General features: G+C 36.1%; 2 long non-coding RNA genes across 2 annotated transcripts in view; one reads left to right on the top strand and one right to left on the bottom strand.

Annotated features, from left to right (window-relative positions):
- Nucleotides 1-362: 362 nt before the first annotated feature.
- Nucleotides 363-26,586, bottom strand: part of LOC134732764 (uncharacterized) — a 173,350-nt gene continuing 147,126 nt past the window's right edge. The window contains exon 3 of the long non-coding RNA XR_010116248.1: nt 363-448. This is a non-coding gene — a long non-coding RNA (uncharacterized lncRNA). The remainder of the gene's footprint in view (nt 449-26,586) is intronic.
- On the top strand, nt 4,316-7,562 carry LOC134732765 (uncharacterized). The gene is made up of 2 exons (XR_010116249.1): nt 4,316-4,431; nt 7,482-7,562. It is a non-coding gene; the product is annotated as an uncharacterized lncRNA (long non-coding RNA).

Here is a 26,586-nt window from a genome sequence, read left to right as displayed (position 1 = left end):
TGTATGTTAATAGTAGAAGTTCTGATACACAAACTAAGGGCTCAGAGATGAATCATTATGCAAGGGATGCTTTTGGTCATGTGTCCCCAGTTTAGAATTGTATATGATAAGTGAACTTAGTACCTATAAATTAAGGTTGATGCAAAAGTAATTGTCGGTTTCGCCATTGAAAGTAACAGCAGAACCACAGTTACTTTTGAGTCAACCTAATGTAAGACACGGTTCCTGGGAAAATTTTACATGAGCTGTGTAAATATATGGATATAAAATAGACATGTTTCATAACCTAAAGTTCTTCTTCCCATTAGATCTTTGTAATCCTCATTTAGGGACTGCATCTTGCATTTTCAGCAACTGAGGTGTATCTGATGTGGAAAATATCTGGAGAGTGGTGTGGATTCTTCTGGATTACTGTCTTTTTCTCTTGGGCCCCTTGTTTGCTTGAATCCTATAAATTAGTAAATATGTTTGTTATTTCTTAAGATCTCTGTACATGATTGTTGCAATCCTATCCTTTGTATTAATTCAAGATAGACATTGATATTGACTGGACTTGCACATGCATATTCCTGCACTGTGAATTAGCTGACCATGGCTCACAGCTTCACCCTGCTCTGCTGAATTGCCCTTGTCTGATGGGAACTACTTTGCTGAGATACCTGGATGAAATTGCATTCTATAACCACCTTAAAGCTTGTAACTTACCATACTTTTTTGAAACTCTACTTTATTCTCAGCCTTATAATTTATCCTCTATTCAAAGCTATCTACAGATTCAATGCAATCCCTATCAAAATCCCAATGACACTTTTTTTTACAAAAGTAGAAATAATTTTATAATTCATATCAAAGCACAAAAGACCCCAAATGGTAACATGCATTTATAGCCAAGTGTTCTTCAACAGGCCTGCCAAGAATGCAAAATGGAGAAAGAATAGTCTCTTTAAAAAATGGTGCTGGGAAAACTGTTATACGACACACAAAAATCAACTCAAAATGGACTAAAGACTCAAACGTAAAGCTTGAAATGGAAAAACTCCTGAAAGAAAACATGAGGAGAAAACTCTTTGACATTGGTCTTGGCAATGATTTTTTGTATGTGACATCAAAAGCAGAAGCAACAAAAGCAAAATTAGACAAGTGAAACTACATCAAAGTGAAAAGCTTCTGCATCCAAAGGAAACAATAAACAGAGTGTAAAGGCCACCTACAGAATGGAAGAAAATATTTGCAAGTCATATATCTAATAAGATTTTAATATCCAAAAATATAAGGAACTTCTACAACTCAATAGCCAAAAAGAAAAATAACCCAATTAAAAATGGCCAAAGGACTTGAGTAGACATTTCTCTAAAGAAGACATAGAAATTGCCAGCAGGCATATGAAAAGATGCTCAATATTACCAGTCATGAAAGAAAAGCAAATCAAATCCACAAGGATATACTACATTATAGTGAATATAATAAAAAATAAAATGAAAAAAGTGTTGTCAAGGACGAGATGAAATTTGAGGCACTGTACACTGCTGGTGGAAATTTAAAATGGAACAGCCACTGTGGAAAACAGAATTGAGTTTCTTCAACAGAAAAAGTAAATAGAACTACTGTGTGATCCAGCAATCCCATTTCTGAGCATATGTCCAAAAGAATGGAAATGAGAATCTCAAAGTCATACCTGCACTCACATGTTGATTGCAGCACTATTCACAATAGCCAAGATATGGAAAAAAAAACAAATATCCATCATGGATGAATTTAAGAGCAAATTTTGTATGTACATACAATAAAATATTTTCATTCTTTAGAAAGAATGAAATTCTGCCATATATGACAAGATGATTGAACCTAAGACGTTATCCTAATGAAATAATCTGGTCACTTGAGACAAATAGCAGATGATTTTACCGATGTGAGGTATCTGAAATAGTCAAACTCATAGAAACAAAGAGTAGAATGGCAATTGCTAGGTGATTGGCGCTATGGGTAGTTGGGAATTCCTGTTCAATAGATATGTAGTTTCAGTTATGCACGACGAATGAATTATAGAGGTCTGCTGTACAGCGTTGTTCTCATAGTTAACAATACTGTATTGTGCAGTTAAAATTGTGAAAGGGATATGTCTCATGCTGCGTTTTTACCATAATAATAATAATAATAATAATAAAAACAGGCTGTGCTTAAAGATGAACAAAACAAAAACAAAAATTGTACTAGACCATAGAATTGGCCAGACATTATATTTAGCCATGGCTTATCATAATGGTAATAAATGTACACTCATAGGAAAACATTCAATAAGACTTAAATACATCAACAAACTGTGTTTTATAATACTCAAGGAATGCATCCAAATGTGCAATGTGTTTTGCCTACTTGGTTATAATCACTATTTATTTATTTATTTATTTATTTATTTGTTCATGTATTTATTTATGTTTGCAGATGAGAGCATAAAGTGCATCAAATACACTCTCATAGTCTGAATGTTTGTGCCTATCCCCATCCACCAATTTATACCTGGAAACTTAATTCTATGTGATTTGGAGTTGAAGCCTTCAGGAGGTGATGAGATCATAAGGGTGGATGTAACCTCGTGAGTGAGATTAGTGATTTTATAATAAGAAATAGGAGAGCACTCCCTTGCTCCTTCCACCATGTGAGGACACATTGAGAAGACCACCAACTATGAACCAAGAAACATACCCTCACCAGAAACCTTATCTTCCCTCACTTCCCAGCCTCCAAAACTGTGAAAAATACATTTCTATTGTTTATGTAACCCAGTGTATTAGTCTGTCCTCATGCTGCTGTGAAGAAATACCTGAGACTGGGTAACTTATAAAGGAAAGAAGTTTAATTGACTCACAGTTCTGCAGGGCTGGGGAGGCCTCAGGAAACTTACAATCATGGCAGAAGGGGAAGCAATCAATTCATTCTTCACATGGTGGCAGGAAGGAGAAGTGCCTAGCGAAGTGGGAAAAAGCCCCTTATAAAACCACCAGATCTTGTGAGAATTCACTCACTATCATGAGAACCGTATGGAAAAACTACCCCCATGATCTAATCACCTCCCATGAGGTCCTGCCGTCAGAATGTGTGGATTACAATTCGGATTAAAATTCAAGATGAAATTGTGGGTGGGGACACAGTCAAACCATATCACCCAGTCTATAGCATTTTGTTACAAGAGCTCAGACTAAGACACTCACTAACAATTCCTACTAGACTGCAATGAGTTTTGAAATAGCACAAGGAAGGAAGATTTTTATGTAATTATTTCTCTATTGACATGATACTAATTTTTCCCAACATTATTTAAAATGTTAAGAGACAATAGGATACTAGTTTAGGGAGACGGGAATTATATTTTTGGATAATTTGCATATGTGGATTTATTTCCATAAGCAGAGAAAATCGATGCTACTAATCTTAGAGACAGAAAAATTCCTTTGTTAGTAGGTCTTTGTACTTCACCTACGTGTTATTGCTATGAAACCTTTATGAAACTTAATAGTGCATTTGTACTCACTGCTTCAATTGTTCTTTATTAGATGACAATGTTTTACAAATGCTGTAGGTTAATTGTGGCAATGTTTCAACTTACAAACTATAATTAACGTGACCCATTGAATTCTCTGAGGGAAACAGTGGTCCTGGATGCATAAAGGAAATACTGTGACTAGTTTTATAATTGAGACAGGAATTTCACAACAATGAAATGCTCAGCAACTATGAATATAATAGCAATGACTTTGATACAAAATATGATTTTAATATAGCCAATGTTTTTGTTTGTGTTGCTATAAGGGTATACCTGAGACTGGGAAATCTATTTTAAAAAGATGTTTATTGACCTATGGTTCTGCAGGCTATACGAGAAGCATGTTGCCAAGGGCCTCAGGCTGCTTCCACTCGTGGAAGAAAGAGAAGGAGAGCCAATGTCAGCTGAGATCACACGGAGAGAGAATGCAAAAGAGAGAGGGAGGGAGGTGCCATGCTCTTTTTAGCCACCAGCTCTCTGGGGAACCATTGCGGGAACTAATAGAGCAAAGAACTCATTATTAGGATGACATACAAAACCATTCATGAAAGATCAGCCCTCCAACCCAAACACCTCCCATTAGGCCCCACCTCCAATGCTGGGGATCAAGTTTTACCATGAGGTTTGAAGGGTAAAATATTCAAACAATAGCAGTAAGAGAGAGGGTGAGAATACTGTTGGAGAGATTATTGAATCTAATATATGACACAGATTGCATTTGAATTGAATTTAGGTGAATACAAGAATATTTAAATTTTTTTTTAATTTTACTTCACAGAATATGGAGAATATCATGAAAGAATTCTCGGTTGAGTGATATAGCATGCCAAATGTTCTGAAAAGTAAAACAGAGGATGTTTCATTTCTGCACATCACTTTTTAACTTGAGTGTGAGTAGTTCCTGCTTGCTGCTCCATAGAGCAACACATATGTCTTTAAACACCAGAGGAAAGTTTCAGCATTTCCATTTCTATGCCTCAAAAATTCAGAAAACCATGGGCTTTTTGAAAAATAAATTTAATTTCAATAAATACAGGAAAGAAGGACATCAAAAATAGACAATGGGCCAGGAGCGGTGGCTAACAACTGTAATCCCAACATTTTGGAAGGCCGAGCAGATGGATCACCTGAGCCAGGAGTTCGAGACCAGCTTGGCCAACATGGCAAAACCCCGTCTCTACTGAAAAAAAAAAAACACAAAAAATTAGCCAGACGTGGTAGTGGGCACCTGTAATCCCAGCTACTCAGGAGGCTGAAGCAGGAGAATTGCTTGAATCCGGGAGGTGGAGGCTGCTGTGAGCCAAGATTGCAGCATTGCACTCCAACCTGGGGCCACAAAAGCGAAACTTTGTCAAGCAAACAAACAAACAAAAATCAAAAATAGACAATGATAATAATGCCTCTGCTTAAAATTATTTCTATCAAAAAGAGCTAAAAAATACTTGCGAAGAATTTCTTTGCTTTTCTGTTGTTGGTAGTGATGAGCTAGAGTCATTTCTTCCTCTAAATTTCTTCTTCATCTTTATTTAACTTAGAATTTCCACCAAATTAAAAAAAATGGGGACAACAAAACAAATTCTTAATAATGGTGATCAAATAAGCTACCACTTTGCAACACAACTTTAGAAACTTCACCATACCAGCAGTCTGCTGGCCTGCTACTGAATCTCTGTATACCAAATATTGTTTATTACTATCACTTTTTAAATTTTTTTGTAGCTGACAGAGAGCTGATTGACTCTCTGGAAATAATATTTCCTCCATGTATACCAGTACAGTGGACCTTACTTACCCATGGGTTCTGTATCCATGGATTCAACCATGGGTCAAATATACTCAGAAAAATATCCACAAAATTCCAAAAAGCAAAATTTGAATTTGCTGCATGTGGAGTACTACATTGAATTTACATGAATGAAATGATGTGTAGGCATTATATTAAGAATTATAAGTAATCTAGAGATTACTTAAAGCGTACAGAAGGATGTGATATGCATAGTGTAGGCAAATATGATGCCATTTTATATTACAGACTTGAGTATACACGGATTTTAGTATCCATGGGGGGTCCTGGTACCAAGCCTCCATAGATACTGAAAGAAGACTACATTTTGAAATTGAAAGGGAAGATATTCTTTTTCTGTAAAATCCTGCTGATTTTTTTGTGTGTGTGTGGTTATAGGATCTTGCTCTATCACTTAGGCTGGAGAGCAGTGATGTGATCACGATTCACTGCAGCCTTGATCTCCCAGGCTCAAGCATCCTCTTTCCTCAGCTTCCTGAGTAGCTGGGACTACAGGCATGTGCCACCACTCTTGTCTAATTAAAAAAAAAAAAAAAAATTCTGTTTTAGTACAGATGAGGTTTCATTATGTTGCTCTGGCTAGTCTTGAGCTCCTGAGCTCAAGTGATCCTCCCACCTTGCCCTTCCAAAGTGCTTGGATTACAGGTGTCAGCCACAACGCCCAGCCCTAATCCTGTTGATAATTAAAGAATTAGGGCCGGGCGCGGTGGCTCACGCTTGAATCCCAGCACTTTGGGAGGCCGAGGCGGGCGGATCACGAGGTCAGGAGATCGAGACCACAGTGAAACCCCGTCTCTACTAAAAATAGAAAAAATTAGCCGGGCGTGGTGGCAGGCGCCTGTAGTCCCAGTTACGTGGGAGGCTGAGGCAGGAGAATGGCGTGAACCCGGGAGGCGGAGCTTGCAGAGCCGAGATTGCGCCACTGCACTCCAGCCTGGGCGACAGAGCGAGACTCCATCTCAAAAAAAAAAAAAAAAAAAAGAATTAGGGGTTTCTGTATATTAGCTGAGATCTGTAGAAGTGTGACCTAGCTCTCAGCATCCTTCTTCAATTTGGTGCCATGCATGTTTCTGTATTTGGAAGCTACATTTCATAGAGCATGGCTTGTATTCTGCAAAGTTCTTGTGTTGGAAACTTAATTTCCAATGAAATAGTGTTGAGAGGTGAGAGTTTTTCCTCTTTCCTTTTCTATTTTTTTGTGGGGAATGAGATCTAGCCCTGTCACTCAGGCTGGACTGCAGTGGCATTATCATAGCTCACTGCAGCCTCAAACTCCTGGGTTCAAGTGATTCTCCTGCTTCAACATCCAGAGTAGCTGAGATTACAGGTATGATCCACCATGCCGTGATTTTATGGTCTTTTCAGTCAGAGGCAAGTGAAGTTTCCTAACGGGAAAGGGAGCTGACAATGTTAGTAAGAGCATTCTTAGGAAGACAACAAAGTTCAATGTACCATTTGCTGTAATGTATACTCCTAGCCTATTTCTCAGGGTGTTTTTTAGGAAATAGCTGAAATTAATAAAAGAAAAACAATCTCTATACAAACAAAGCCAGAATGAGAATGAAAGCAACATGAGACCTCTATAGAAAAGGCCAAAATTTAATAAAATCTATTTAATTGGAAGAAGAAACAAACCCAAAATGTAGAAAGTAATAATACACACTTGACAAAGTACTTTGGCATTGACTAGAAGGCATACAGCCAGAGAACAAATGTTTCCAAGAGTCAAATAATTTTGAAGCTACTAAGTATCCCTCTCTACTGCTTCCCTGTCTACTGCTTCCTAAATTGTCATTCTCTCTCTCTCTCTCTCTCTCTCTCTGTGTGTGTGTGTGTGTGTGTGTATCTCACGGATGGAAGGGTTGCTCTTACATTTTTTTTTCTCCTTTGACCTATGCTATGGTTTGAATGTATCCTCCAAAGTTCGTGTGTTGGAAACTTAATTTCCGAGGAAAGTGTTGAGAGGTGACACCTTTAAGAGGTGATAGATCATGAAAGCTCTGCCCTCATGAAAGAACTAATGCTGTTTTTGCAGAAGTTGGTTTATCATAAAAGAATGAATTCTGATCCCTTCTTCTCACTCTCTCATGCTGTCTTTTTCTTACATCTTCCACTACGGGATGATTCAACAAGAAGGCCCTTACCAGATGCCAGCACCTTGATTTTGAACTTCCCAGCCTGCAGAACTATGAGAAATAAATATCTTTTCTTTGTAAATTACCTAGTTTGTGGTATTCTGTTATACCAATACAAAATTGACTATTTCCTGAGTCAGTTTGGTCAATTTTGAAAGTATGGCTTTGATACACAATATAATTACTAAGTTCTCATTTGAAAATTTTAGCTATCTTTGCACTGTAAAATGTAACTCAAGAGGCCACTGATATTCAGCTACTCCAAGTTACAACTGCTAAGGATATTTATAAAAAATATGCTGCAAGTGTTCTTGCATAGGCCTATTTATCTGAAGCCATCCTGAAAAATCTTAATAATGAAATACAACTGTTTCATCTGAATCAAGTTTGCATAGTTTATTAGGCATTGCAGAATATTTTATTGCAAAATGAAGTGTGATTGTCACTAATGTTATAACTGAGAGTGCTCTGGTTTAAAGTGTCTGATTCCCTTATCCCAGGATTGGGATTTGTTTTGTAATCTTTACAAACAGAATAGCACTTTCATAAAATAAATTTAACTAGATTTTCTTGCATTTGAGACAAAAATTAGAGTACTGTTTTTGATCCTTATAACATGAACGTGCAGAAAACACAATTGATAATTCTTTATTTGATGTGGAGTGTGCTTTTCCTACACAAAACATAATGTTTAGACATGCTAAAAGACCTTCTTGAAAAGTATGAATAAATTTATTAATGCTTTCTTTTTAAAAAAGAGCTTCCTGTCTACTAAAAAACGTTTCTTTAGAAGATATTATAAACTTGCATTTGACAAAGAAAATCTGAGCTAAGTTCAAAAGCTATTAAGCATTTCTATTAAAATACAATGATCAAAGGAATGTGCATATATATTTTAAAAAATTTATATTGTAATGATAAGGAGAAAGATTCTAAGACAAAAAACAAAGCTATTAAGATTAAAATATACCTGTCGGAAATCCTTTTCTGGCGCACCTGAGGAAATAATGCATATGATCAGACATACAGGTTCACATAATTTCACTCTTAGCTTAGGATATTTAGCCTATTAACAGAGAATACTTGTTAGAATGTGTAAGTCCTTACAGCAAAAATTATATAGCATACATTTATGAGTTAATTAAGTTTCACTGAAGGTGTGGAGCAGCAGCACCTTGCCTGATTTAAATATGAAACTTCTATTCTCTTGTATAAATGATAAATGTTACTTTATTAAATTGATACTTTATTGTATTTCTGGCAATGGTGTTACGTAAGCCAGCAAAGAAGATATAATTTCAATGTTCTCATCTCTGTTTGAATCCATGAACTGACAACCTTTGCCTAGCCAGAGGTTTAATGATGTTTGAGAGAGTTGTATCCACAAGATACACACACAGGACATGCAAACAACTCTTGGGGAAATAAAAAGAGTATTTCCATCAGGGTAAAGAACAACTTAAACTCTTCAAAGGTAGTAAGTTAAATTATAATTAATTTACTACAAATTATACTTCCTTTCTCTTCACTGCTGCCTGTGTTTGCCTATGCATTGTTTGTATGTTTTTGCATAACCATTTCAAACAACATGAGTGCAAAAAATGGAAAACCAAAGTCCACCTTCTCTAATACCTTAAACCCACCTTCTCACTCATGATTCAATAAATGAACACTTGTTTTTCTTTTTTTTCTTTTTCTTCTTTTTTTTGAGACACAGTTGCACTCCTGTTGCCCAGGCTGGAGTGCAATAGTGCAATCTCAGCTCACTGCAAGCTCCATCTCCCAGGTTCAAGCAATTATCTTGCCTCAGCCTCCCAAGTAGCTGGGATTACAGATGCGTGCCACCATACCCGTCTAATTTTTCATATTTTTAATAGAGACAGGATTTCGCCATGTTGGCCAGCCTGGTCTCGAAATCCTAACCTTGTGATCCACTCGCCTCGGCCTCCCAAAGTGTTGGAATTACAGGTGTGAGCCACCGCACCCAGCCCTCTTTTTCTTATTATGAACTTTAAGCACTGTCTTTCTTTCCTTTTTTTTTTTTTTTTTTTTTGTTGTTGATTTTTTTTGAGACAGGGTCTTGCCGTGTCACCTAGGCTGCAGTGCAGTGGGGAGATCTTGTCTCATTGCAGCCTCGAATCCCTGAGCTCAAGTGATTCTCCCACCTCAGCCTCCTGAGTATCTCAGATTACAGACACCCACCACCATGACAGGCTACTTTTTTTTTCTTTGTAGTGGAGACGGGATTTCACTGTTTTGCCCAGGCCGGTCTCAAAATCCTGGACTCGAGCAATCCACCTGCCTTGGCCTCCCTGAGTGCTACAATTACAGGTGAGAGCCAATGCACCCAGCCAGCAATGTCTCTTAATGCCCTGTTGGGAAAGACACAAAATTTACCTCAAAGTAGAATTCCTCAGAAACATACAATGCTTCATTGCCAATGACTAATATAAGTGACATTATTATTTTCAGCTGTTTTATTAGTAATCTCAATGACCTTAAATATCATATGTAACATTGTTTCTACTAACTCATTAAATTTAAGTAATATATGGTTTGTTTCCAGACTGAAAAATGAAGAAATTTTTCTGTTTATTGTTCTCTTCTACTCTACTTTACATTATCCCCCAGTCTCCATATACATATTTTTTATTTTAAATTATTTAAAATTATAGCACTTCCATTATCTTCCAAGATGCTTTGGCTAGTGACTAACGCCGTAATTAAAAGACAATAACCATTACTTGTAATATTATATATTTATTGTTCAAGAAACAATAAATGTGAGTAAGTAGGTCTGGATGCAAGAAAATGTCCTTTTGTGTCCTTGGCCATTGTTTTGAGCTACTGTTACTTTCTTGCTAATCAATTTGATCATTTATTTCTCAAGACTAGTTAGGTGCCTGGAATTTCTTTGGAAGGAACTCAATATTTTCCTTGATTTTCATTCTTGGGATTCTCGGGGGAGCCACAACCTCATTAGTGAGGCCTTTCAAACAGTTCCAACTAAAGCAAACTCTGTCTTCTCTAGGAGCTGTCTATCACATAATAACGTTTCATTTTTCTCCATGGCAATTTAAAGACTGAAATTATTTTTATTTTCAAAAATATTACCTGTGTTACCTTTTTAAAATATGCTCTATTATGGCAGGGAATTGCCCTTTAAATATCCCCAGAACCTTGAGTGAGTTAATAGAAAAATCAAGTGTATGCATTTTTTTTTGGCATCAGTGTGCTATCAGTTAACAGGCAGCCCTACAAAGAAAAATAATTAATTAATTAATTAATAATAAATAATCTGGCAATCAGAGCACTTCTCTTTCTTTTGACAGATTAGAAGTTGACAAATAATTCAGGTCTAGTCAATAGAACAAAAGGGAAAGTTTACCCTAGGAGATCTGGAAAAATTTGTCTCCTTCTCTGAAAGAGAATCAGGAGACACCTGGTTCTATGAGGCTGCAATATACTCTTAAGCTGCCACATCCCTTCTGCAGACAGAAAAAGTAGTTTACATGCTGATATTAACTGGGCACAGAGTGTAATAACTAATTTCTAATAGTTGAGCCACTGATTTATCAATTTACAGACACTTTCCTCCTGAGATTACCATTTTCATAGTAATGTTAATCTTAGTACTTAGGCTTTTTAAAGTTTTCTTAATATTTAAGTTTCTTTTAGTTTGTCTTTTTGTTAATAGCAGCCCAAAGCATTATAACACTTATAAACCTATATCTCTGCTCGCCTTTTCAGCAAAAAAATTTAGATATATTGCATTCCTGTGTTATCTCTACTTTTAGTTTACTTATTTCTTACTTTTAGTTCACTTTTTAACACGATATAATCTGATTTTCATCTTTCTATTCCAAAAATCTACTTAGTAAATGATCATCAATGACCATCATGTTACCAATTCTAATGGAAAATATTGTATAACAATTTGCATTGTAAATTTCAGAGGTATTTTTTTTTTGAGACGTAGTTTCGCTCTGGAGTGCAATGGTGTGATCTCCGCTCACTGCAACCTCCACCTCCTGGGTTCAAGTGATTCTCCTGCCTCAGCCTCCTGAGTAGCTGGGATTACAGGCACCTGCCACCACACCAGGCTAATATTTTGTATTTTTTGTAGAGATAGGGTTTCATCATGTTGGCCAGGCTGGTCTTGAACTCCTGACCTCCGGTGATCCACCCGTCTCAGTCTCCCAAAATGCTGGGATTACAGGCATGAGCCACCAGGCCCGACCAGAAGTTTTAATCCCAGAAAACTTACTTGCATTCTTGGCTTTCTTAGGAATTCAATGAATATTTAGCCTTTATCTCTTGTTCTGTATGCTTATTTTGTATAAGTTTCAAAATTTGTAAACATTTATAGAAATTAGGCATCCCTTATGGCTTCCTTTTTCACTTCTTAAATTCTAGTGTACTTTTTGTATTTCTTTCTATGATTGTATATTATAATTTTATATGCTTGACATCAAATACATATCTGAAATTCTTACTTGAATATCTGTCTGCTTGGCAGGTTAATTTGGATGTTTAATAGAATCATATGCTTAATAATTATAACATGACCTTTTGTTTCAACCTCCCATTTCAAATCTGGTCTCGTGCCTGAGTTTCCAGCAAATGAGATTTCTATCTATGGGGTAATTTGAAAGAAGGAAAACTGAGACTTATCCTTGTCACACCCTGTATATAAATTCCCCATTTTCAGTCCAACAGCAAACTTTGCCAGTGATACAACATTGCTACTGTTGTCCTCTCTACTTTCCTCCATTTCCACTGTGAAAACCTTAGCTAAACCCATCATGCATACATAATCTCTTACACGAGGAGTCAATGCCATGATGACTGTGAATAAAGCTGTTTAGACCAAACTTGAATTGTAATTGAAGAACAAACTGTACACTAAAAATATAAATATAGTGTAACTGAAAGCAAAGTTTCAGCTGGGAGAATTAAATTTTGGGGCTCATAAATGTAAAGTGGGAAACACGAATAAAATGATGTTTTGTAATAGGAGCTGAACAGAAGACAATGAATAGGAAAAAATAAAAACAACACCCCAAACCTACAAATGCTAAAGTTAATCCCATGAGGGACCAAGGTAATATACATTTATAAGGAAACAGACGTTATGAATAAACAGATGCTAAGTAGTGAGAAAGATATAGCCATCCCTCAGTACCCATGTGGGATTAGTTCCAGAACTCTTGTGGATACCAAAGTCCACAGATGCTCAAGTCCTTTTTATAAAATGCTATAGTATTTGCATATAAACTGCATCATCTTCCCGTTTACTTTAAGTAATCTCTGGATTACTTATAACACCAAACGCAATGTAAATGCTATATACATAGTTGTGATGTGGTATTGATTTTATTTTTATTATTTTTATTGCAGTATTGTTCTTTTTCATTTTTATTTTTTCTAATATTTTTATTATGTTTGGTTGGATTCTCAGATGGAGAAGCCAGGAATATGAAGGGCTGACTGTATACATAACAAAATAAAAGACAATCTAATCAAAAGTAGAAGAGGAATAAAAAAAGTCAGTGAAGAAAAAAACCTATGAAAAAGCAACATTGTTTATAAGAGACAGGAAGAGAGGATGCTTCATCTAATATAGCTTCAGTAAATCACCCTTTTTAAAAGCAGGGATTTGATGACTTAAATTGTTTGCGTACAGGCTAAAGATAGTAATTATTGCCTAACGTGATTTTTCAGTGTAACTCTGGTTACATTGTTGAAGTAGTATGCTGAACAGATCAATAATTGTTACCATTCTCTTCTCAAATGCTAATCCAATTTGCTATACTCTTTCCACATTACCACTTAGAATATGCTATTACCTAATCATTTAATTAGATACATTGAAGGTGGCATTAATTTGCTGGATATTTCAAATTAATAGCATATAAATATATAGCTGCATTTAAAATTAAGTAATAGACATGTAAACTAGTTTTATCATTTTAAAATTGCTTAGTATCTTTAAACTAACATCAAACTTTCATTAAAATAATCCATGTTTAAAACTCAACAAATATTGAAAATCTCTTTGTGTGTGTGTGTTTGTGTGTCTATGTGCTGATGTGCAAACTCATATGCATTAAAATCAGAACAATTGGCCGGGCACAGTGGCTCAGGCCTGTAATCCCAGCACTTTGGGAGGCCAAGGCAGGAGGATCACGAGGCGAGGAGATCGAGACCATCTGGCTAACACGGTGAAACCCTATCTCTACTAAAAATACAAAAAATTAGCCGGGGGTGGTGGCACGCGCCTGTAGTCCCAGCTACTCGGGAGGCTGAGACAGGAGAATTGCTTGAACCCGGGAGGTGGAGGCTGCAGTGAGCCGAGATCGTGCCATTGCACTCCAGCCTGGGTGATGGAATGAGACTCCATCTCAAAAAAAAAAAAAAAAAAAAAAAGAAAAAAAATCAGAACAATTATATTCAGGTTGGGTACATGGGAGTTGGGAATACTGGAATCAAAATTTTGAAACATTGATAGTTTTAAATCTCAAGTTTCATATTTTTAAAATATTTTCTTCTGGTTATACTTGTAACAGAGTAAGGTGATAGCTTTCAAAGATGCTGCAATAATTTTAAGAATATTGGTGTATTTTTTGCTGTGCCTTACTGAGAATTATTTTGTGTGTGTGCTATGGTTTGACTGTCTCCTTTAAAAGTCATGTTGAAGTGTATTGCCATTGTGACAGTATCGACAGGTGGGATCCTTAAAGAAGTGATTAAGCCATACGGGCTCTACTCTCCTGGGTGGGATTTGTGCCCTCATAAAAGGGCCAGTTGAACCCTCTCTTCATCTCCCACTCCTCTGTCTTGTGAGAACAGTGTTCCTCTCTTCTGAAGGATGCAGTATTCATTGCAGCATCTGAGAAGCAGAGACTGTTCATAAAAAAACAGTGTAACAGGACCTTGATCTTGAACTTTCCAGTCTCCATAGCTGTAAGAAATAAGCTTTTCTTATTTATGAATTACCCAGTCTGAAGTATTTTGTTATCGCAGAACAAAATGGACTATGACAACATGTATTTTCTAAGAATGTGTGATAGAAAACATATTTTAAAGATACGTTCAAAGACTTCTATATGGTAAATTCCTTCAAGAAATACATACACATTCGAGATTCATTAAGGAAAATTAGGCTTCCAGTTTTTAGTTCAGCATGTAAAAAGCTTGGCATTCATTACTGCGTCCTAAATAGGGAAAGGCTAAACAAATAAAAAATCAACAACTTTTTAAAAACCTATCAGTGAACTGAAGTCATAGGGCAAACTGCTGCCACAAATACTGGAAAGACAGACAAGCAGGCAAAGGCAATAGCAATTTACTGGAGCAAATCCTATAAGTAGAAACCTTCATAGGAACCAATATTGGAGTAGGAAAACCTAAACTGTAATTGATAAATTTCTAGAAGTTCACTGTGGATAAGTCTGAGAGTCAAAATCTCCAGGGGGATCCATTCATGGAGGAGGACACTTTTGTAAGCTTTACCTCCAGGAGCCCTACTGTGTTCTCACAGTGAAGATCAGAGAAAAATCTCCTCATACTTCCTGTGGAGGGAGAGGAAAAGCAGACATTTCAAAATATGCCCAAAGTGTCCTATTCTTAACACAGTCTACCCTCAAAAGAAACTGTTTTACCAAATCCCAAGCTACTGAGGTTTTATCAGAACTTGACCAACTTAGCAGAAGTGAAATACTCTGTGCTAGCCTGCTCTAGCTTGTCATGTGGGAGACGGGAAATACCTGGCTCCCATCCCTACTAGACATCCTTTTTCGCCTAAGACTAGGGTTGGGCTGGGTGGAGGATTGAGTGCTGATTGTAAAGGTAACAGCTCAGGGACACAGGCTGATTAAAAGCCTGAGTCCCAATCATAGGACTATAGAATGCTTCCCCTGCCCTCACACCTTACCACTACATGACTAAAGGCCTATCCAGCAGAGTTTCTTTTACGTGGTATATCATTTTCAATCTGCAACCAAAAATTACAAGGCGTAATAAAAGGTAAACATACACACACGTGTGTGCGCACGTGCACGCACATACACACACACACACACAGTATGAAGAGAAAGAGCAAACATTAGAACCAGACACAGATATGACAGGAATGTTGGAATTATCAGACTGAGAATTTAAATAACTAGTATTAATGTGCCAAAGGCTCTACAGAAAAAGTAGACAGCATGCAAAACATAGGGGTAGTGCAATAAGAGAGATGGAAATTCTAAGGAAGAATTAAAGAAAAGTAAGAAGAATTAAAAAGAATGTAACAAATGAAGAATGCCTTTGATGGGTTCATGAGTAGACTAGACACTGCCGAGAGTAAAAATATAAACTTGAGCATGTGTCAATGGAAACCTCCAAAATAGAGAAGGAAAAATCAGAATGGAATATTCAAGAATTGTGGGATGACTATGAAAAATGTAACATATATATAAAATGGGAATAGAGAAAAGCAAAGCAGAAATATTTGGAGCAATAATGTCTGAAAAATTCCAAAAATTAATGGCACCAATTAAAAGAGGTTATAAGAGCAGCTCAAAAAGAAGATGCTACATTTTCTGCAAGAAATTCTCTTCAAATATAAAGACATATACAAAGGTCTAATGTTCAGAATCTACAAGGAACTTAAACAAATTTACAAGAAAAAAAAAAAAAACCCATCAAAAAGTGGGCAAAGGACAGGAACAGACACTTCTCAAAAGAAGATGTTTATGCAGCCAACAAACATATGAAAAAAAGCTCAACATCACTGATCATCGAGAAATGCAAATCAAAACCACAACGAGATACCATCTCATGTCAGTCAGAGTGGTGATTATTAAAAAGTCAAGAAACAACAGATGCTAGCGAGGCTGTGGAGAAATAGAAACACTTTTACGCTATTGGAATGTAAATTAGTTCAAACATTGGAACACAGTGTGATGATTCCTCTAAGATCTAGAACCAGAAACACCATTTGACCCAGCAATCCCATTACTGGGTATATATCCAAAGAAATAGAAATCATTCTCTTATATAGATACATGCACACATATGTTAATTGCAGCTCTATTCACAATAGCAAAGACATGGAATTAACCCACATGCTCACCAATTATAGACTGGATAAATGAAATATGGTACATATACACCATGGAATACTATGCAGTCATAAAAAGGAATGAGCTTATGCATTTTGCAGGGACACGGATGAAGCTGGAAGCCATTATACTCAGCAAACTGACAGATGGAATAGAAACAGGCAGATGGAATTATACGGAGCAGACCCTAGAAGTTCACTGACACTTTAAGGCAATTATATTTACCAAAGAATCATATAGCAACCCTATAGAAAAGACTCTTTTCTATAGAAGTGTTGCCTTTCAGAGCTTTAGCTATAATCTGTCCTCAGTTTCTTTCCCAAGCACCATTAAACTGCACCCTCTTTCCTAATAACACTACTTCCACGTTATATCCAGCTACCGGTGGACTGCATGCCACTGTATTTGGATTCGCTTTCTATCAGGAATAACAAAAATTCTATGATGTTAACCATCAAATAATTATAACATTTTCTTTAATTTGTGTAAATTAATGTTGATTATTTTCATGGAAAATAACTTTTTCAAAATGGCCGTACAGTAGTTTTTTAGTCATGGGAAAATAAACAAGAAAAATGTGTCAGAGTAAAATATGAGAAGGTATTTTATGGATGTTTGTAACTGAGTGAGGAAAATTAGAAGAGCAATATTGAAAATATGCAGTTAAAACACAAAGACACATAAGCACAAATACTCGCACAGAGAAGTTTACAGCTTAAGAACTGACAAAAGATCTTATGAAATACAGTGTTGCTCATTAGCAGAGAAACTGAGAAGAGTAATGAGTGAGGTTTGAAGAGTAGGTCATAAAAGAACATATCTGACACCAAGGCACAATGAAACACAATTAAAATGTTCTCAAGACAATTCGTAAAAGGATGAAATGTATTGCACCAAGTTTTACGGCCTAATAAAACTAAAATGTACCTTCACTGTTGGAAAGGTTTATGAAGAGGAAGGAAAGACAAGGTGATATAAACAGGCGGTTTTTATGGTTTCTGAGGTACTATCTGAAAGGACAGATGAGCTCTTCTTCATTTATAATATAGTGGACACATACTGGAATAAAAATAGTGGGCTTGAGTTATTTTAAGACCAGAGCTAAATATTATATCTACACTGAACTGAAATTTTTAAAAAATCAAAATTAAAAACTATGCCATTCCGTGTAGCAAGCTACCTTAAGAATTTCCATCCACAATTACCCTAAGGCATTTATTCCTTTCTTTGCAAAATAAATAGATACTGGATGGGTAGATAGATAATTCATTGCTTTTTTCTCAGAAAAAATGTTTTCTAGTAAAACAAGTAATAGAGAATAGAAAATAAAATTAGTACATATATTTATATCTGTGCATGCAAACAACTATAATTACCATTATGTCATTAATATAATAATTTAATGGTAACTTAATATTATATTATTATATCACCATATTATTACTATTATGCTATTGAGCCACGTACTGTTTGATAGAACTGGCCCATTGTTTAACTGCATTTACTCATAAAAAAAAACAGAGCTATAAGTTATAATATATTTATGATGTGTAATAGATTCATATAAACAGAACATAAAAGAATTGGCATGTTGTAGTAGAGGTCTCACTCCCTGTTTACTTATTAACAGTTTAAAGTCATGTGAGTGTATGGGTTTAAATATGCTAATTATTAAATCTGTCCTCCTATCAGTCCTACTTATCTGCTTATAGTTTCGGTGGTGACAATGTGATATTGCTTAAAATGTGAATTTTGTCTCTTTTAATTATAAGTTTTAGACTTTCCAGTACTATGGTTCATATTGAATTTTGGTGGAGTGACGTAACAGGGAAAGAACTGTTCAGTTGAGATATAAAACACTACTTTCCGAGACTTGTATTCTAAACTCATACAATGGAGTTGCCAGCTTGGTTTCTGGTCATTAGCAAAACGAATGGAGAAATAACATTGTAAGCTAACATAACCCAGACCAAGTCATTATGCTTTTTCTTGTGTATAGCCATTAATTTTAAAACATAGCAAGTTTTTATGGGTTAAATTTTGCCTCCAAAAGGTATATTGAAGTCCTAATTCCCAGTATTTTAGAATATGAGCTTATTTGGAAATAGTGCCATTGAAGACGTAATCAGTTAAGGTGAGATGAGGCCATACAGGAGTAGGGTAGGCCACGAACCCAATGTGACTGGCTTCCTTTTATAAGGACAGAGTGACAGGCAAGAAGAGAATACGTGCGATGACAGCAGTGGTGACTGAGGTGCTGCAGCTGCTAGGCAAAAAATGCCAACCATTTGCCAGCAACCACCAGAAGCTAGACAGCTAGAAATGAGTGTCCCTTACAGGTTGGCCTTGTCAACACTTTGACATTGGGCTTACAGCCTTCGGAATTGTGAGAATACAAATTTCTGTCATTTTATGCCTTCTAGTTTGTGGTCCTCTAATATTGAAGCCCCATTAGCATGGAGATAGTGGATAGTTCAGCCGTAGTTCATGTCTCGGCTAATGTAGGTGACCGAGGAGAAGGCGGTTGAGGTATCTGGTATATAATGTATAGCTTTGTAATAACAGCTCTGGGAAACTAATACACAAGTGTTTAAAATTTGTATACATCAAATTCATTATTCATTAAAAATTGGAAAAATAAAGTAATTTTCTAAGACAATAATTTTGTTACTGATGACATTGCAATTAATGAAGAAACTAATTTATCTGAAATATTATTCCACTAGTGTAGAAAACGTCCTGATTTTCAGTTGATTTAAATATATATATATATTACTATTGCACAACACTCTGAGTGCAATAAAAACATAATTGAGTTTTATTTTTATGTTAGACTTTCTTTTTTATAAAAGAAATCTTGGGAGGCCGAGACGGGCAGATCGCGAAGCCAAGAGATCAAGACCATCCTGGCCAACATGGTGAAACTCCATCTCTACTAAAAATACAAAAATTAGCCGGGCATGGTGGCGGGTGCCTGTAGTCCCAGCTACCTGGGAGGCTGAGGCAGGAGAACTTCTTGAACCCAGGAGACAGAAGTTGCAGTGAGCCAAGATCCATGCCACTGCACTCCAGCCTGGGCGACAGAGTGAGACTCTGTCTAAAAAAAAAAAGAAAAAGAAATCATAGTAGATTAGAGTTCAAGATATCAAGATATAATATTTAGACATTGTTTATTTAAAGGAAAATAGAAATTAGTTACATATATTTTTTTCTTCTAGCCTTGTAATGCCAAGTCTTCAAAGTCACTCTTTAGTTATTCCAGATAGCAACATAGTTTAAATACTCCTGAGGTTTTCCTCAGACAAATGCTTTGCCTCATTTAAAAAAATTAATTGATTGTAAAAAACAAAACAAAACAGGCCGGGCGCGGTGGCTCACGCTTGTAATCCCAGCACTTTGGGAGGCCGAGGCGGGCGGATCACGAGGTCAGGAGATCGAGACCACGGTGAAACCCCGTCTCTACTAAAAATACAAAAAAAAATTAGCCGGGCGTGGTGGCGGGCGCCTGTAGTCCCAGCTACTCGGAGAGGCTGAGGCAGGAGAATGGCGTGAACCCGGGAGGCGGAGCTTGCAGTGAGCCGAGATTGCGCCACTGCACTCCAGCCTGGGCGACGACAAAGCGAGACTCCGTCTCAAAAAAAAAAAAAAAAAAAAAAAAAAAAAAAAAAACCAAAACAAAACAAATAGGAGTATACAAAATGCAGAAGCATGTTTATGAGTTATGGTTATTTTCATTGCTCTATCCTTCAAATCACTATGGCTCAGTTTAATGGTACCTGAAACCCAGATGGTTATGGACACGATACTCAAGATGCATCTGCTTCACTTGTTTACTCAGAAACCCAGACCAACAGAGGTTCTGTTGTCTTTGGAACATGACTCCCAAAGTCAACCAAGAATATTAAATCATCAGGTTACCTAAGTTGATGGCAATCCTTGCAAAGTCCCTCTTTTTTTTTTTTTTTTTAACAACATGTGTACCACTTGTTGTCATGAGTACTTTGAGAGAATGACTGGTCCAGTTTGAACAGAAGAGTTAAACAAATGAGACAGAATTCCTCAGTATATCTGGACTTGAAGTTCTTCAAGCAAGCTCTTTATTTCCCTAAAATCTGATGAAACTGTGAAACAAAAAGACAAAAACCCTCACACACAAATCTTATAAAATATGGAATGGGGCCAGGATTTTTGCAATTAAAACTCCCCTTAAAAAAGAGTTGACCCCCTTGGTAAGGTTCCTTTCTTTAAGTGGAGAAGTTCTTCATCAGACCCTTATTTTGTTCCCTGGAAGTCATTTTACATCCATTATCCACCCTGGCTAAATGTAAAGTGAATGTTTGGTAACAGCCCTTCTTTGGTGTGCTACGATTTTTCTACAGATCTACAGTTTTTCAGCCTGTTTTTTCTACATGCAAGTGTAGGCCCAAGTGTTGTTTTCCTGCTTGAATTGCCTAAGGTTATTTTAGTCCTAGTTTTACGATTCTTTGGTAAATATAATTGCCTAAAAGTGTCTGTGAGCTTCTAGGGTCTGTTTCCATACAATTCCATCAGCCTCTTTCTATCTCCAGACTTTTTTCCTATTCACCAAATCACTATCATCTACTTATCTTTCTTTTTTACAAATAACCACAGCAACTTTGAGACTCATCTCACTTTGTCCTATAGTTGAAACACTTTCTTCAACTGAAATGTTTTATTGGTTGCTATGGTTTGGCTGTGTCCCCACCCAAATCTCATCTTGAATTGTAGCTCCCATAATTTCCATGTGTCGTGGGAGGAACCTGGTGGGAGGTGATTGAATCATGGGGATGGGTCTTTCCCATGGTGTTCTTTTGATAGTGAATAAGTCTCATGAGATCTGATGGTTTTCTAAAGAGCAGTTCCTTTGCACACATTCTATTGCCTGCTGCCATGTAAGATGTGCCTTTGCTCCTCCTTTGCCTTCTGCCATGATTATGAGGCCTCCCTAGCCATGTGCAACTGTGAGACCATTCAACCTCTTTTTCTTTATAAATTACCCAGTTTCAGGTATGTCTTTATTAGCAGCATGAGAATGGTCTGATTCACTGGGTATTGTTACTCAAAACCATTTTAGACAGTGTTTGTAATTGGGCCCAGCAGGACTCATCCTTTTCAGTTACCATGCCTTTGAACATTGAAGTTTCTATGTATTCCATTTGATTATTGTTTAAAACCCAATCAGCTCCTACCTGTGCTCATTTCTTATTCATAATACCTTGCCAAAGGCAAATGACAACAACATTCTGGTTCCTTCCAATCACTTCATGCAGAGATACACGCTTAAGTGCATTAGGTCTGTTTTCTATGGAATCTCACTTTATAACATAGACAATTAGTCTGGCCATTAAGGAATTATTGCATATTTATATTTTCATAAAGGCAACAAACCATTTTAAGACAACAATGACTGACTTCTTACTAGACGCAATAATACAAGCTCAATAAATATTTAGTTAATAAATGAATTCCTTTCTTTCATTTGTAATTTGAAGAATGTTGTCAGTTTTTCATAGTCTACCCCAAGAAAGATAATTTTATTTTACAGAGAAATTTAATAGAATAAGTTCATGTTTCATTGTTATTTAAAGACCCATATTAGAATTACATAGTTTGAATTTTATTGTACCCACTTCTCATTCCAGATTTTTTTTTCTCTAATTATAAAACGAACATAATAACTTCAAAGTGTTAGTGACCAAAGAGTATTCCAAAACATGGAGTGAAACATCAGTTTTCTACAAAAAGCAACTCATTTTTAGACTGCAAGAGGTGTGTGAATTCTCAGGAAGGGTATTCTGGCACTGTCTAAATTTCTATTTCTCTTCACGTTATTTATTCCATAGGCCAAAGTTTTTTTTTGTGACTACATAAATAAATGCACCTGTATTTTTTTCCTTGTGTAATTAAATTGTCATTTCATATGCAGCGTGAGTGCCCACTTTCCTTTACGTGTTCCAAGGCCTTGTATCTTTGTGTATATCTTAATATTCACGTTGACTGTTGAACTGTTCCTCCTTGTCTGTATTAACGAACCATGTGATTATCCAATTACATGTAATGAAGAAACATTTAAATCTGTGATTCTATAAACAAACATTTTAAAATGTCAACCACAAAGATTGTAGAAATCCTCTGTTGTCTGTTAAATATTGTAGAAATAGTGTGCTGTAAAATGTTGAGATATATGTTTTCATAAAGTGTTGCTCATGTTGACAGTTTTATGAGTTAACATTCCATAGCCTTCCTGATATCTGACAGTTATATTTATTCATGCTCCATTCAGTTTGATACCAGAAAAAATTTCTTCTATTGATGAATGTGTGTGCCATGTTCCCATTCCTTAGAAAGGGTGACAATGCAAAAACTATTGAAACTACAATACCATATTTTTGGGTGTCATCGTTTTTCGTGATCGACTTCCAGTTTTGTTGTGTTCTGTGGAATCAAATGGGGAAGGATGTGTGTGTTTGTTAAATGCATATGATCTGAGGATCATTTTTTACTGGTATATGTGACAAAATTCAGTTTTAAATTATCTTCCATTTCCTCACAGTTATGATTTATGGCTCCAAATAATGCCAGAACTTTTGGCAATTTTCTTTTGTCTATATATATTTTTTATAAAGTTAACTTTTTAATAAAAAGCTTCATATTAAGTCCATGTTGGAGTTGTGAGTCATATATATATATATATCTCCTGATAAAATACATGGTTCTCAAGATATTTAGTCAATTCAGTTATCTCATGTCAGTCTTCATATTTCAAAATGAAAGAATCTTCGAAATGTAAGCATACAAATCACACATATGAAACATCTAAAAAAAGATCTCAAAAATGTATACAGAGAGTTTTATTGTCAGTAAAGACGGAGCAAGCTCACTCCAGCCTATTAGTCCTACTCTTTGCAACAAAAAACTGGATTCTGGAATGCTAATAATAGCAAGCAGACTGGGACAAAAAGTGAAAACTGAAGAAAGACCTGCATGCTGGTGAATTTCCCATTTTTTCCCATCGTGTATCTCCTAAGTATGGCTAAACTGAAGGAACTTTGAAGTATATGTGCACAACAAAAACTGCAATTTAAACAGTAAGCTGGAGAGTTTAGGGTAAAATTTTTTTTCTCCCTGTCCTACTCCAAGGACAGCATCATTTATTAAACTGCACTGCTAAAGTCTTGCTGCAGACAGCTAACACCTGATACAGAACAACTGCATCTCTGGCCAGAAGGACCAGGTAGAGGTGTCTATATTGTTCAAAACGTGTGGGAAGAGTCCTGCTATTTTTCTCCCTCTTTTCTCTTGCTACTTTGCTCAGAGTAAAACTACATTCCTCTGGAAATTTGCAAAGAAGTGGACTTAAGGGAATTAAGACTCAGAGAAATCTTTGTTTTGAACTAAAAAAATCAAAACAAATGGCCCTTGGCTTCTGGAGGTTGTCAAGGAAAAACTGGTGAGAGGAAAACTTGATCCTTTGATCCTGCAATTTTGTGTGTGAACCCATAAGAATCTCAGACTTACTCTTGAACTTGTCATTCACACAAGAGCCTCAAAGAAGCATTGCAAAGCTTGAGAACTAAGTATTCTATGAACCGTGTTTAAAATATGACATCCCACAGAATTATCCAGCGCATGGACAGACTTGTACAGCTCATAAGCTAATAATGTTTTCTACATTTTTTAAAAGGCTGTAAAGCAAGCAATCCAGCAAGTTTGCAAACAGACAATTAATATGCAACACAGACCACATGTGATTCACAAAACCTAAGATATTATATAGTCCTTTACCCAAAAACAATGCTGATCCCTGATAGCCATTGTCCAAATCCAATACTAACCCCTAAACAGCATGTGCACAGGGTGGCACAAAGAGCAGAGCATACTAACTTCAATTTGAATTGTAAAGACTAGTTACGCATCTCGCAAGTTCTAGAGCTATCAATTAAACAAAATAACAAGAGATACAGGCAGCACACTATTGTCTATATGGTCTATGCACAATTGTATACACAACCATAATCAAATCTCAGTAGGATATTTTGCAGATATTGATAAGCTGTTTCTAAAATTTATATGGAAAGGCAAAGGGAATATAATCCTCAGAATAAAGGAAGGGCATATTTTTTGGACTCACATTCTCTGATTTGAAAACCTACAATAATGCTACAATTATCAAGTCACAGGTAAATATGACAGAATAGAGAGCCCGGAAATAGATCCAAACAAAGATGATCAGTTAATTTTTGACAAATATGAAAAGAAAATTCAATGAATAGACCACTGCATTCAAAAATGGACTGTGATGTTGGTAGGTACAAGTATCAAAAATATGAATGTTGATGTATACTTCACAATTTATATGATAATTACTTGAAAATGTATCACCATCATCAGATAAATGCAAATCAAAGCTATAATGAGATGTTATCTCACACCAGTTAAAATGGCTTATATCCAAAAAACAGACAATAAAAAATGCTGGTGAGAATATGGAGAAAAGGGAACACTTGTACACTCTTGGTGGGCATGTTGATTAGTACAGTCACTATGGAGAACAGTTTGGAGCTTCTTCAAAAAACTAGAAACTGAGCTAGCATACGATCCAGCCATCCCACTTCTGGGCATATCCCCAAAAGAAAGAAAATCAGTATATCGAAGGCATAGTGTTTGTTGCACCACTGCTCACAATAGCTAAGATTTGGAAGCAATCCAAGTGTCCATCGACAGATGAATAGATCAATTAAATGTGGTACATATACACAATTTTGTACTATTCAGCCATAAAAAAGAATGAAATCCAGTTATCTGCAGCAACATGGATGGAATTGGACATCATTATGCTAAGTGAAATAAGCCACGCACAGAAAGACAAACACTGCATGTTCTCACTTATTTGTGGGGTCCAAAAATCAACACAATTGAAATAATGGGCATAGAGAGTAGGAGGATGGTTACCAGAGGCTAGGAAGGGTAGTGGGGATCTGGGGTGGGGGAGGTAGGGATGGTTAATAGGTACAAAATATAGGAAGAATAAATAAAATCTACTATTTCATAGCACAACAGGGTCACTATAGCCAATGATATTATGTTGGTGCTAAAGTAATTGTGCTTTTGCTGTTGAAAGTAACGGCAAAAACCACCATTACTATTGCATCACCCTAACATCTTAAATAACATTTTAAAATAACATAAAGAATGTAACTGGATTGTTTGTAACTCAAAGGATAAATGTTTGAGGGGACGGGTACCCAGTTCTCCATGATGTGTTCATTTCAGGTTGCATGACTGTATCAAAGCATCTCATATACTCCATAAATATATATATACCTACTATGTACCCACAAAAAAATTAAAAATGAAAAAAGAAATGCATTATGAAGCAACATGTAGAATGTAAAAGTGTAAAACTTCTAGAAGAAAAATTGGTAAAAACTCTTGAGTTTTTTTAGCAAAGTTATCTTAGATAAGATACCCAAAGCACAATCCCAAAGACCACATTATTAAATGGACTTCTATGATTATCAAAAACTTTTGCTATGCAAAAACAACTCTAAGAGTACAAAAAACAAGTATGTGTATCCAAATATATAAAAAATTCAAAACCCAGAAATTAGAAAACAAACAATTCATAAATATTGGACCAAAAATTTAAATAGCCACTATACCTAAGAAAATATAAAGATGGCAAATAAGCACATGAAAATTGTATCATCATTGGTAACTAGGAAAATAGTAATCAAAACTGTAATGTGATGTCACTATACACCTATTAGAATGGCCAGAACAATGTATATGTTGTTGTTTTTGCTTTTGAGATGATGTCTGATGTCTCACTCTCCCACCCAGGCTGGAGTGCAGTGATACGATCTCAGGTCACTGCAGTCTCCACTTCCCAAGTTCAAGTGATTCTCCTCCCTCAGCCCCCAAGTAGCTGGGATTACAGGCATGCACCATCATGCCTGACTAATTTTTGTATTT

This window comes from Symphalangus syndactylus, chromosome 16, assembly GCF_028878055.3.
Source record: "Symphalangus syndactylus isolate Jambi chromosome 16, NHGRI_mSymSyn1-v2.1_pri, whole genome shotgun sequence".
NCBI lineage: Eukaryota > Metazoa > Chordata > Mammalia > Primates > Hylobatidae > Symphalangus > Symphalangus syndactylus.
The sequence above is the reverse complement of the archived record's forward strand: the minus strand, read 5'-3'. Positions and strand labels throughout refer to the sequence as shown.